Source organism: Perissodus microlepis, chromosome 23, assembly GCF_051167445.1.
Source record: "Perissodus microlepis isolate ML-2025 ecotype Zambia chromosome 23, ASM5116744v1, whole genome shotgun sequence".
In the NCBI taxonomy this organism is placed as follows: Eukaryota; Metazoa; Chordata; class Actinopteri; order Cichliformes; family Cichlidae; genus Perissodus; species Perissodus microlepis.
This window is the reverse complement of record NC_140482.1, coordinates 11,269,430-11,282,451: the sequence shown is the minus strand read 5'-3', so window position 1 is coordinate 11,282,451 and position 13,022 is coordinate 11,269,430.

Sequence of the window (13,022 nt, the reverse complement as noted above, 5' to 3'; positions counted from 1 at the left end):
AGCTATGTAAAACATATTTCATTTTACGTGGAGTGTTTTAAGTATATGTATATTTAAAAAATATTTGTATGTGTCTTCATAATATTAGATAAAATATAAACAAAATAAACAAAAACATTTTGTGCGCTAAACAGCTCCTCCGTAAAGTGCATAAAATGCACACTGTGGATTACAGCATTAGTTTCTACAATCTCATCAGATGATTTACCCTTGTTCTTTCCTTCTCATTTATTTTTTTCTTTTCTCTAACAGTGAAATACAACGAGGATGCTGTAAATGAGAACACGTCAAAGCTTGGACTGTTAAAACCACCAACAGCATCTGTACAGCCTTACTTTACCCTTAATCACAATTTACGTCCCTTTAATATTTTGATGAGCTATTACAGAGCCACGAATTTGACATGAACAAACCCAAAATTCCGAAAAAGTGACCCAGTAGTTATTTAAAAAAGCACAAAAATCAAAGTTGAACACTGTAGTCTGTACAGTGTGTGTCCACATAAAGAAAGGTAACTGTATAGTTTCCTTCCTTCCTCTAAGTAGCTAAGACTTTGACTTAAAGTATGATTTTTGTGTTTTTTTTCCACAGCAACACGAAAACCAACATGTTTGCGTTTCCCTGTGATATTTCAGTTCACAGGAGCCCACTCGTGAAAGGGTATAAGGGAGGCTGGAAAACAGGAGTGCGTCCCGATAATAGGTGGCTGCTGTTTTTTTTTTTTTTTTTCCTTTTTTGTGAAGATCTTCAGAAATTGCCTCCAAGCTCTAATTGGCGATTTGAATTAATAATAATATTAATAATGATAATGGCAACAGCGTGAAAGTGGGGGACGTGTTGATGGTTAACACGGCCGCGGTGAAATCTTCATCCGCACGGGGGTCGGAGTTAAAGATGAAGGAGGGGGTGTGGAGGAGGGTGTGGGGGGCACCATGGCTACTTAATTAAATTCCAATTAGGACAGTATCAATATGGCGTTTAGCCGCAGCGCCATTGTGGCTAAATGAGCACTCAGTCCTGCTCTTATCTGGCGCCGCAAAGAGAGGGGCTGCTCGAGAGGAGCTGCAAAAGATAATTTATAGCTTTTAATTAGTCTTCATTCCGCCCGATGTGCCCGGTGTTCATCACCGGGAGCGGGGGGCCGGAGAAAACCCCGAGTCAAAGCCGCTGTCAGCGCTCCCTGGCAGGGCCCTTAATCAAAGTGAAGCAGGGCCCGCGCTACAAGCCACGTAATTTCCAAGGTGCTGATAAAGCTTGTTGAATAATAGCGGGGGCCCTCGGAGACACCATTTACAGAAATGACTTTATTGACGGCTTAACGTTGGTAATTCATTTTACCTTTCATGTATTGGGAGCCGGATTTGTCGCCGTAATAGGATGATAAATGCACTGACGGATCGCAGCCCCGGTTTTATTGAGTAGCCTATATACTCCAGGAGCCTCACTGGTACACACACGCACACACACACACACACACACACACACACACACACACACACAGTCAGCCCTGATGAGCTGATGTAAAACTGTGCGACACTGTGTGTGTGTGTGTGTGTATGTGTGTGTGTGTGTGTGTGTGTGTGTGTGGACTGCACCTGGACTAAAGCAGGTTTCTCCGTTGTTTTAAGCAGCACATTGTTTCTTTCCTATCTGCGAGGTTCGGTGAAACGAGGAAGCCTCGCGAGAAGCAAAAGCAGAAAATCTTACATTTATTTCTTTAAAAAATAAAAATAAAAATCCTGCTTTACTTTCTCCACGTCCTCACTGTTAAACGTCACTGGCTTCGTCTGTGTTTGTTATAAAACCAACAGTCTGGGCATTCATTCAAACACTACGCTTGATTGTTTTTTTCTTTTTCACACAGAATTGCTAGATATAGAGTTGTATTTTGAAAGCTCATAAAGATGTATAATAAAAAACGCTTGGATTAAACACAAATATACTTTTTTTAGATTTTGTTTTAAAGTTTAAGAAATAGACCCGTTATTAACCTTTCAAATATGTGAACAAATGATTAGTTAAGCATTTGTTCCACATCCTCAAAATACTGTATTTATAATTTCCACACCAGCTAAAATGAAACACTGATGTATTGTTTTGTTGCTTTATTTTATTATATTTCCCGATTGAACCATGTGTTTGGATGTGGTTTGTCCTCAAATCGTCAAGGATATTACAAATGTTTCCAAATGACAGCATAATTGTGATGCTCGGCGGAAAGTTGTGAGGTTTTGGATGGGCTGTGTCTGGGTGCTGCAGGTGTTTGTGTCTGCTGCCATCTAGTGGAGGATGACGGAAAGCGCAGTAAATGATTCTCTCCAAAATTAAGTTGGGTTTTTTTTGTGTGCATGCTCATTAAGGTGAAGTAAGGGAATAAGCCAGTATCACCAAATGTTGTTGTTCCTGAGTGAGAGAGAGTGAGAGTTCAGCTAAAGCTGGTATAATCAGTGGCTGTAATCAGTTGGCTCCACTAGAGATTAATTCCCGCTGAGCATCGACTTAAATGCAAATGTTTTTAAGCTGAACAAATATGTATGAAATCCGGTGCTGAATGCAAATAAAGGAGACTCTTAACGTTAACCACTGCGGGAAGTCCCGGGCTTACATCCTCATTTATGTTCCCTTTACAAGTTAAAAGCGACCACGTTACTTTGGCGCCATCTACTGACCACACTGCGTAAATAGTTTTTTTTCTTGCTGCTCCCTTTAGGTGTCGTCACAGTGGATCGTCAGCCTCCCTCTCCTCTTCTGTCCTTCCTCCTGTGTCACACCATCCTCTGCATGTCCTCCTACACCCGCAAATCCCTTCTGTGGACTTCCTCTTTTCCTCCTGCCTGGCAGCTCCATCTTCAACATCCTTTGTCCATTTGCATCCACTATCATCTGCACATGCCCAGACCATCTCAGCACTGCTTCTCTAACTTTATCACTACAGTTCAACCTGAGCTGTCCGTCTGTCCACCCTGGTCACTCAAAAAGAACATCTTGAATCTTCAGAGTGAAATACTTTTTATTAAATTCTTATTACATTTATTATTACCTTTGAAAAGTTCAGTTACTTTACAAACCGAGATTTAATGTCACAAACAGGTGGCGCTTACCCCTCAGTTAATGTGTTACAACAACACACTTACTCGCTCAGGCTACAATAACTTTGCACACTTTGCACATCATGTTCTTAGGTAGCTGGTATTTATTTCAGAATGTGTATTTATATTAATATTAATATTTAGATAAAGATGTATATTTTTTATAGACTGTAAATACCATATAGTCCATATTCTATTCCCGTCACCAAGATCAATTTCTAATTTGTGCACAAACTTGGCAATAAACGTCATTCTGATTCTAAAATTTTGGATCCATGAGTGAAGTAATGTTATGAATCCATTAAATCCTGGTTTACGTCCACCAAGATCTTTCTTCAAGGTCACCTTAATGATTTATTCATTGAAAACTGACACAAAACCTTATAACTTAGAAACTGTGATACCTTAAAGTGTGGTGTTTATCATCAGCATGTGAAAAGTTACTGTTTTAGGATTTAAAATATCACGTCACAATTTGACTTCTACTTCAAGGTCAGCAGATTGAGCTGAAGGTCAAAGTGCTAATAATGCAACATAAAGCTATTTAAAACTATGCTTGCTGCCATTGTTTGCAGTGAAAACATATAGGTGAATATATTATAACTTTCAGGTTACTGTATTATGACTTTGTACATTACAGCAGCAGGTTATAAAAAGATTTTTTCACACTGTGCATTGATGTAGAAAGCAACTTTCAAGTAACCAATGAATGGCAGTCAGTGCAAAACATTCATCCATGCAGCCTCTCTCACTGTTTGCTGGAAATCTTAAAGGGGAACAGTCATGCTTTTCCTTGTTGCTCAATTAAGTTTCACATAATGAAGTCAGACTATAGCCTGGTAGGATGGCCTGCTTTGGCAAGTCAGAGGAACTCTCATTTATACCGTTTTATATATAAGGACATACTTGGATTGCTGCCTTATGTTCCCTGCTTGCAATGAAACATGCTGATTGTTATTGTCTTTGTCTGCAAGGTTACTTGTTGGTTCCTGTTCCATTTGCCCGAACTGAATTTGGTAAAAGCGCTTTTGTCCATTTAGCACCCTTGACTTGGGAAAAAACTGCAGAACAACTGGAAAATGACAGAATTCATTTCATTTAGTGCTTTTAAACCTAAACTAAGAATCCTTGAGGCCAAGTCCATAACATGCAACTGTGTCAATTAGATTGATTGTCATTTCAACTGAATTTTTGAATTTCTTATTTGAATTTTATCTTTATTTTATCTTTATTTTTCATTTATTTTTGCATGTGTGTTGTTGCTGCCTGTGTTTAATTGTGTAATTTTTGTAACTGTGAGACACTTGCTGCTGCCTATCTTGAAAAATAGGCTTTTAATCTCAGAAGGATTGCTTCCTGGTTAAAAAGGTTAAATAAAATAAAAAATAAAAAAATATGTGCAAGCAATCACTGTGAGACAAAAGCTCTAAATGCTTCCTTTTTCTGCTCTTGGTTCTGTATGATGTCAAGGAGAGAGAGTATGGATATCGTAGATACAGAAGTCAAACCCACCTGCTGTTCAATTCTTTTGTTTATTAGGGGCAGCCAATCATCATCATCATCATCATTTATTTATATAGCACTTTAAAAACACACCTGGTAGACCAAAGTGCTGTACCATACAAATATGCATATAGTAATAAGATAGCAGAAACCAGACATAGCAATAAAATTAATTTAAAAAAAATGTCAGTTACCCACAGAGTTAAAAGCCAGGGAACAAAAATAGATTTTTAATAAAGACTTAAAAACTGGCACTGATGTAGCCTGTCTAATATGGAGAGGAAGGTTATTCCAAAGCATCGGCGCTGCAACAGAGAATGCTCGGTCTCCTCTAAGTTTCAGCCGTGACTTTGGGACCGAAAGCAGCAACAGCTCAGCTGACCGAAGGGTACAAGTGGGGACATGGGGCTTCAACAAGTCAGACAAATAAACAGGTGCCAGACCATTTAGAGATTTAAAAACCAATATGTAAGTGTCACAGAAATGGCTTATGTATAAAGAAGTTTAATAGATGGTTCCAGCAGTTAAAATGTTCTTGCTTGTACATTTCTGTGGGCAATATTGTAAAGGTGTGTTTATCTTGTATAGGAGACATGTTCATCTTGTCACAAAGAACAAGTTTTGTTACACCGCTATTATCGCGAGGTTTGGGCGTGATAGTATAGGCTGTGAGCCCACGTTTAATAATCACGCTAAGGAGTTCAGCGAGCTATCTGCAAAGGCCGGGTTAGTCTACCAGCTGTACAAGGTATTTGTCATTTGCCATAACTGTATTGTAATATTGTGAAAATTTGTAATGTATGGTGTTTTAATTATTTTGTTTTAATTTAGAATGCGCAAGGCTGTAAAGCTATTCTTCTAGGACCTCCGAAGTGGCAGGCGGCCACGAGGTAATTTTTGTTGTTAAAGCACAAGTGTTACTTTTGATAGACTGAAGCGCTTAAAGCCTTTGTGTTTTATGTTTGTAGTTTTCACGGCGTTCAATAAATGCAGCGAAGCGCCCGTCTTGAAGAAGCCGTGCCTGTGTTGTCATTTCGGAGTTACACAATAAAAGGACTTTAAAACGGATTCTAAATTCAATTGGAAGCCAGTGTAGAGAGGCCAAAATCGGAGTGATGTGATCAAATTTCCTTCTCCCAGTTAAAAATCGTGCCGCAGCATTTTGCACTAGTTGCAAGCGTGACAAAGTGCCCTGCCCAACCCCTATTAAAAGAGAATTGCAATAATCTAAACGTGAAGTAATAAATCCATGAATAACACTTTCCAAGTCACGCTTGGACAGAAAGAGCTTAACCTTCGTTAAACGTCTGAGGTGATAGAATGCTGATTTTACCACCCCGTTTACATGGTCATCAAAGGTAAGTGCAGAATCCATTTTTACTCCGAGATTTGTGATCGAACTCTTTAGTTGGGAAGTCAAAGCTGCAAGATCAACATCTGGAGTGTGAGAAGAACGATTTGGGCCAAATAAAATCGCTTCTATCTTCCGATCATTAAAATTTAAAAAGTTTTTTGCCATCCATGCTTTGACATCAGTAAGGCAGTCAAGCAGAGGTCAACTTGGGAGACTATCAGAATGACTAAAAGGTAAATAAAGCTGGCAGTCATCTGCATATAGATGGAATGGCACTTTATGTTTTCGGAAAATCGCGCCAAGAGGCAAAAGGCACAGTGAAAACAATAACGGCCCAAGAATAGATCCCTGTGGCACACCCCAAAGCAGAGGGGCCACAGAGGATGAAGCCGACCCCAACTTAACACAAAAGGTCCTATTTAAGAGATAGGACTTTAACCACAAAAGTGCCCAAACAGAAATTCCCACACAGTGCTGTAAGCGGGAGATCAGCAAATCGTGATCTACTGTGTCAAATGCAGCGGTCATGTCCAACAAGACCAGCACTGCATATTTACCACGGTCTGTCGCTATCAGGATGTCATTCATAACTTTTACGAGGGCTGTCTCCGTACTGTGAAATGGCTTAAAGCCGGACTGAAAGATTTCTGACAAATTAGAGTCACTCAAGTAGTCCATCAACTGAGTATAAACAATCCTTTCCAGAATCTTACTAAGAAAGGGAAGCTTAGAGATGGGTCTGAAATTTGATATGACTGAACTGTCTAAGCCTGGCTTCTTAAGTAAAGGATGTATGACTGCATGCTTAAATTTCCTAGGTACTTGACCAGACGAAAGACTAGAATTAATAATGTTCAGAATGTGTGGTCCGATTGCAGGAAATGCCTTTTTAAGAAAACGGGGAGGAACAACGTCATTTGGAGAGCCACACGGTTTAGCATTCAAAACAAGTTTCTCTAAATCAGATACAGAAACTAATCCATCTGAGGTGGACAACTCAGGAGGATAAGAAATAAGTTGGTGAAACAATATGGAAAACCGCTCGGCAGTATCTGAGCCAAAAGCACGATGACATCGAGCAGGTACAGCCCGCTTAACAACAGGAGGAATCAGAGGAAAAGGTGGTTTAAAAAGAGTTTAAACTTATTATTTCAGACTGAGTACAAGCTGAGGTGATGGACTGAGACCCAGTGTAAGATAATTACGGCTCATTTCAAGCATTCAGTAATGCAAAGAGACTCTAGAATGGATAAAAAGGCTCCCTATCACGTGGTAGAAATAGAACACGACACCGTGAAGACAATAAAATACATTGTAATGGAATTAAAAAAGACAACCCCCCCCCCCCCAAAACTGGACAAACACTAAAGAAATAAAGACAAAAGGAAAGCAAAAAACAAACAAACAAACAACCCCAAAACAAAACCTGAACACCCAAGAAAGTGTTAGCATGGTAGCACTTTAAAATAGCCGTTATCTTGTTTAATGTTTCCATTTCAGCAACTGGAAGAAAAATGCAGATACTACTCTGTTTGTCCACCAGATGTCAGAATAAAACAGCTGAAATTATTCCAGTGAGGAGGAACCCAAACAGACAGCAAAAACACTGCATTAACCACTAAAGACCAGAGGCCTGCTGCAAGGTTGATGATTTTTCTTACTGTTACTATCACTCGTCTTTCATAAAGGTCATCAAAGCCAGAAAAACCAACAGCAAAGACTTCTTTCCTGGATAAAAAGACCAAATAAAAATGTCCCTCTGTGGAACTTTGTGAACTGAAGCACTGGGGCTGTAAAACCACACAGCAAAACCCACAACCACTGCAAAAAACTCATAATTAAAATAATGTTGTTCACAACAAGGAGTCTTTAAATGCAAATGTCTAATGAACAGTGGACCCAAAATGATTATCCCACCTGTTTCCTGCTTTTTTTGGCTGTTTGACATCTCCTAACATCGTGCCACGAGTGTCAAAGCGCCACGCATTTGTGCTGAGGAGACACAAACCTTAACGAGACATCGCAAACAAGGACAAGTTTTCAACTTTGCGGCACTCAGTCCCGTCTACTTTCTGCCACACACACAACTCCCTTCAAATATTGAAATGCCACCAATGTACAGGGGACATGTTTGCATACTAAACGGTGATTATCATTCACCGAGTGAGTGTCCGTCTCTCTCTGTGTCTCCACGAGGTCCGGACTTTCTCCACTAATAATACATGAAGGGTTCCGCTCCCTCATCCATTAATCAGGAGGGAGGCTGAGGTAACGCAGGGCTGATCTTTGGCCTTCGCACACACACGCACACACACACACTTCACCCGCCATTAATAATTGAAGGGATATTAATGCAGATAAATAATTAAGCTTTGGGGGAGCTCTGCAGAGTTCTAATGAGAGGTGGGCGACAGATTGCTCCTCAGTCTTATTACATCTTACGGAGAAGTTTGTGAAAGCTTAAGGTGATGATAAATGGGGGCCATTTAGTAATTGGCAAATTAAATCAATGCAGGCACTCCGTGGAGCTCCATGCATTCTCTTTCTGGAAGAAGAAATGTCTTCTTTTACGTCTGTGTGCTGAATTTGACCTCTTTTTTGCGCCAGTTGGTTGTTTGGTGACCTCTAGGAGGCTTAAATTAACAGTTATTTATGGAATACTTCAACATATATTTAGATAAGAAATTTAGTTTAAACGTTTGTGGTCCCCTGATGATGACGCCTGATTATCTCAGTTCAGCCCATAGAGCCAAATAATCAGGCTGTAGGTACCCACGTAGCCTCTGTAATGAGTTTCTATTCATACACAATGATTTTAACTGCTTTAAAACTAGAAGTTGCTATAAAAGACAACGATGTGGTGCTATAAACATAAATAGGTAAGGGAGTCCCAGATGAAGGTTTGATGTTTCGAAAATAGTCATCTTATCCCAAACACTACAAGCTGTCAGGACAATAGCTTGTATGTTAAAGATGGACACTGTTAAGTCACCCACTGTGTGTGGGATACATTTGCAAGGTTGGCCAACACCACAGGATCATTCTTAAATCAACACAGGCCTTCAGCTCAGCCTTTCATGATTTACATGAAAAATTTATGTTGCAAATTTTGCTCACATAGAATGAATACAGAAAAGTTTTATATATTTTCCAAATTAAATAATTTAAATAATATTATAATTTTAATATTATTAATAATAATAATTTTACCTACTTAAAAAAAGAAGTTGGTAGACTAGATTTGCATTACCAAACATGTTATACTTAGCTGCTACATTTAGCTTGCAAATGTTGGTTAGAAGACCAGAGGCTGTGAAACCTACTTCACGTTTAACTCTCAGCATGTACCTCATTGTATAATGAGCTTTCTGTACGGCATATTGCTATCAATATTTATGTCAAGTTGCCTTTTAAATCTCATAAACCAAAGACTTTAACAAAGCTAAAAACAAGCTAGCAATTTTAGAGCCGTGGCACTGGCAGCGGTCTCCTCCTTTGCAGATCTCACTACTAGCTTTGTGAAGCTGTCCTTAGCTCGCAAGTGGTTCTTAAAAAGTGACATAGAGTATTGTGGAAGCAGACAGGCACTTACTGTCACCCCAGGACAAGATAACTCACAGTGTAAAGGCCATCCTCTATGCCATCGTGCTAGCTGACATGACTGACACAGCGGCAGGATTGAATACATTCCACTGGTCGGTGGGTGTGTGCCAATGAGTTGAAGCAAATGTGCCAGGAATACAGTAACATTCAGCTATAATGGGCTGCGTATTCTAAAAATGAACACGTTTGTAACTGTGAACCAAATGAGAAACTTCTACAGATGTCATCACAACTTGTCTACTTGGGTTGCTCTCCACTTTATGATGTGATTTTCCATTTTGTGCTTTTTTTTATTCCATTTTTTGTAAAGTTACAGAGAAAAAAATATAATCAACTTGTGGAATGACATACAGCCACCACATCAAGCAGCTCAGCCAGCTTTTTACACATGATTGAATGGGGTTTTGGTGTATGCATGCATATGTGTGTGTCCTCATCAGCCATGCTGCCTGGAGCCAATCTAACCTTTCAGTCAACTCTCAGAGGATCATCCCTCTCATCTGGCATCTTTCGGCCTGTCATTGTCATCAGCCAGCAGAAAGATAAAACCTACAGTCCTTATTGGCTTTGTTACAAAAAGAGGCGCCTGCTTCAGTGACTTATTTCATTGTAACCTTTTCTCCCATATATTCAGGAATGACAGCCCGCGTGACACAGGATTCCAAAATCTTCCGCAGAGACGCTGTGATAAATTAATAATATCTCAGATAAGTCCTGATCAGATGTGAAAGCTGACAGATGACAACCATTTTGCATAGCTTGACTAATAAAAAAGAAAATATGATGCAGTTCACTGTGGTGAATTTAAACTAGACTGCTTTTTTATGACCAGAATTCAGTGTTTAAAGGTCAAGGTGCCTGTGACCTCACAAGAAAACACGTCTTTGGTCGTTACTCAACAAGAAGCACTCAGCGAGTGCAAACCTCTGCCGAGGCAGCTCAATCTCTAGGCAGTATTTACTTTTAAAGAAAGTTTTTGTTTTCTTTGTTACCATTTCAATACACTTGACATAATTTTGAGTACAATTATTGTTATTTGTTATTTATGTGGATACAGTACATGTGTAGCATTCATTCCATTGTGTAGTAAAATTGGTTTAAATGTTTAGTTATAAATATGAAGTGCAAAATGTTTTTGATTACAAAATAATACTTACTCTGGAACATGTATTCAAATTGTAACCCGTTACTGTAATGTACCTAACAAAATAATTAAACTGTACTCAAAAGGGATCACATGCCAACATATTCCATTCCCTTCATTCTGAAAACAGCTATATATGGCATTATTATCACTTTGACCTTCAGATCAATCTATTGACCTTGGAGGAGAGGTCTAAGGTCAAATGTGACATATTTTAATTTTAATTTAGTCATCATGCAAATTCACTATTTATAAGTTTGAGGAAACCTGCAGTCAGCTGAGACTAAATTCAATTCAGTTTTATTTATACAGCGCCAAATCACAGCAACAGTCACCTCAAAGTGCTTTATATTGTAAGGTAGAGTGTACGATAATACATACAGAGAAAAACCCAACAATTATATGACCCCCTATGAGCAAGCACTTTGGCGACAGTGGGAAGGAAAAACTCCCTTTTAACAGGAAGAAACCTCCGGCAGAACCAGGCTCAGGGAGGGGCGGGGCCATCTGCTGCCACCGGTTGACTGAAAGTCGCGACTTGGATGAGTGAAATGTTTCTCCCACTGAAAACACTACATCCAGATGACCAGATTCAACCTTCTGGCATAGTTTCTGAGTTATTAGCCTTTTTGTCAGTTTTTCAAGTTCACCTTCAAGACTGTGGTGGATGTAAGCCAAATCTTAATGAACCTCCCTTCAAGTGTAACTACACATCACACTGACACTGACAACTCGAAGAGAGAAACCAACACCAAGCACAAGTTAAAATGCTAGCAAGTGTGTCAGCAAGTTGCATAGGCACTACATAGACTCAGCGCAGAAATATGAATTATACTTTATACTTTAACAGATTTTGCATCATCTTTTGCACCAAAGAAGCTAAGGTGAACCCAAAGATTTCCAATCCTAATGAAGCTAAAAATAGATGCTTTTCCCGCCCAAGAAATTTAGGCTGTTGGCTTCATGTTAAGAGCTTTAGATCGGCAGGAGGTGAATGGTTGAAGGCATTAATAATGACAGTATCAGTGAGAGAGAAAGCAGGGAGGAGGTGTTGGGAGGGCAGAGGTGGATGATGGCTGACAGGATGGAGAAAGAGAGGGATGTGTGCTGGAGAGAGGCATTGATTTCTGTGTACTCTCCTTTAGCTCTCATTATGGCCGAACAAGACAGGGACGTGTTTTTCTGACAGTTATGCTGTTTCCTCTGCGTGTGAGCTGTTTCATTTCAGTGTACAAGAATCGAATGCCTTCACAGAAATAGAAAACAAATCAGCATCTGGAGATCTGGATAGAAATGAAAATTTATGAGTGATTTTAAGTCTAGAACTAGGATCAGGTTTATATTTGAGTAACTAATTATTATTATAGAGGATCTTAAAATGTCGCGCTTCTTTGAGACCATCTTTAGTTTATTGCCGCAGAGCACAAACATCACTAAATATTCACACTGTTGATAAAAGTTAGCTGATCAAATATATATATATATATATATATATATATATATACACACATACATACATACATACACATACACCTTTTAAGTAACTAAGAATTTCAGATTAAAAGCACATGAAAATTTGTTTCTTGCCCTTCCAAGTGTTTCTGCAGCAACAATAAGGCTATAGGAAGTATAAAAATGGAATTTATTTGACTGGCTTAGAGGACACAGATATGATCCGTGAAAGTCCCAGAGGTAAACAACTGCCCGATGAAAAGGAGCAAAAACAGAATAAACAGAATGCATCAGGTCACCGACATATTTTAGAGCGAGGCAGTTACAGCAACGGATTAACACACGTGGACGTATTCATGATGCAATGCCAAATAAGCTTAACCCTGAGTTTACACCCCCTGGAGGGCTGCAGATGTTTTCTTTGTCTTTACGCTCTATAAGAAAAAAAAAAAAAAAGAAGTTCCATGACAGAAAAATCCTCTCTTACTTTTTACCCGCTCATGGCTTTGTCTTTCCCTTGCTTTCTTTTTCCTTCTGCTTCCCCTCATTTGGCCGATTAAACTGTAGAGTAGATTTTCGGAGTGCACGCTGACAGAAGAAGTGAGTCACCATTTGGCCGAATCATTATCCAGCATATGAGCTGTAATCCTGAGCATAAATTCCACTGGAGCTAAATCTGTATCTCTGTGTTGTGGTGTTAGTTTGGACTCACTCCATCTCATTTATACATTGTTGGATTGTTAAATGTATAGCCGTGCTTCATATGTGATGATGATGCAGATAAAATTTAGCTCTAATATAATCTGAAATTTTTAATGTAATAAATTTAAAGTAGCAGATAGAACAGAACTCTCATGATAAAGCCCATTAACTGTCT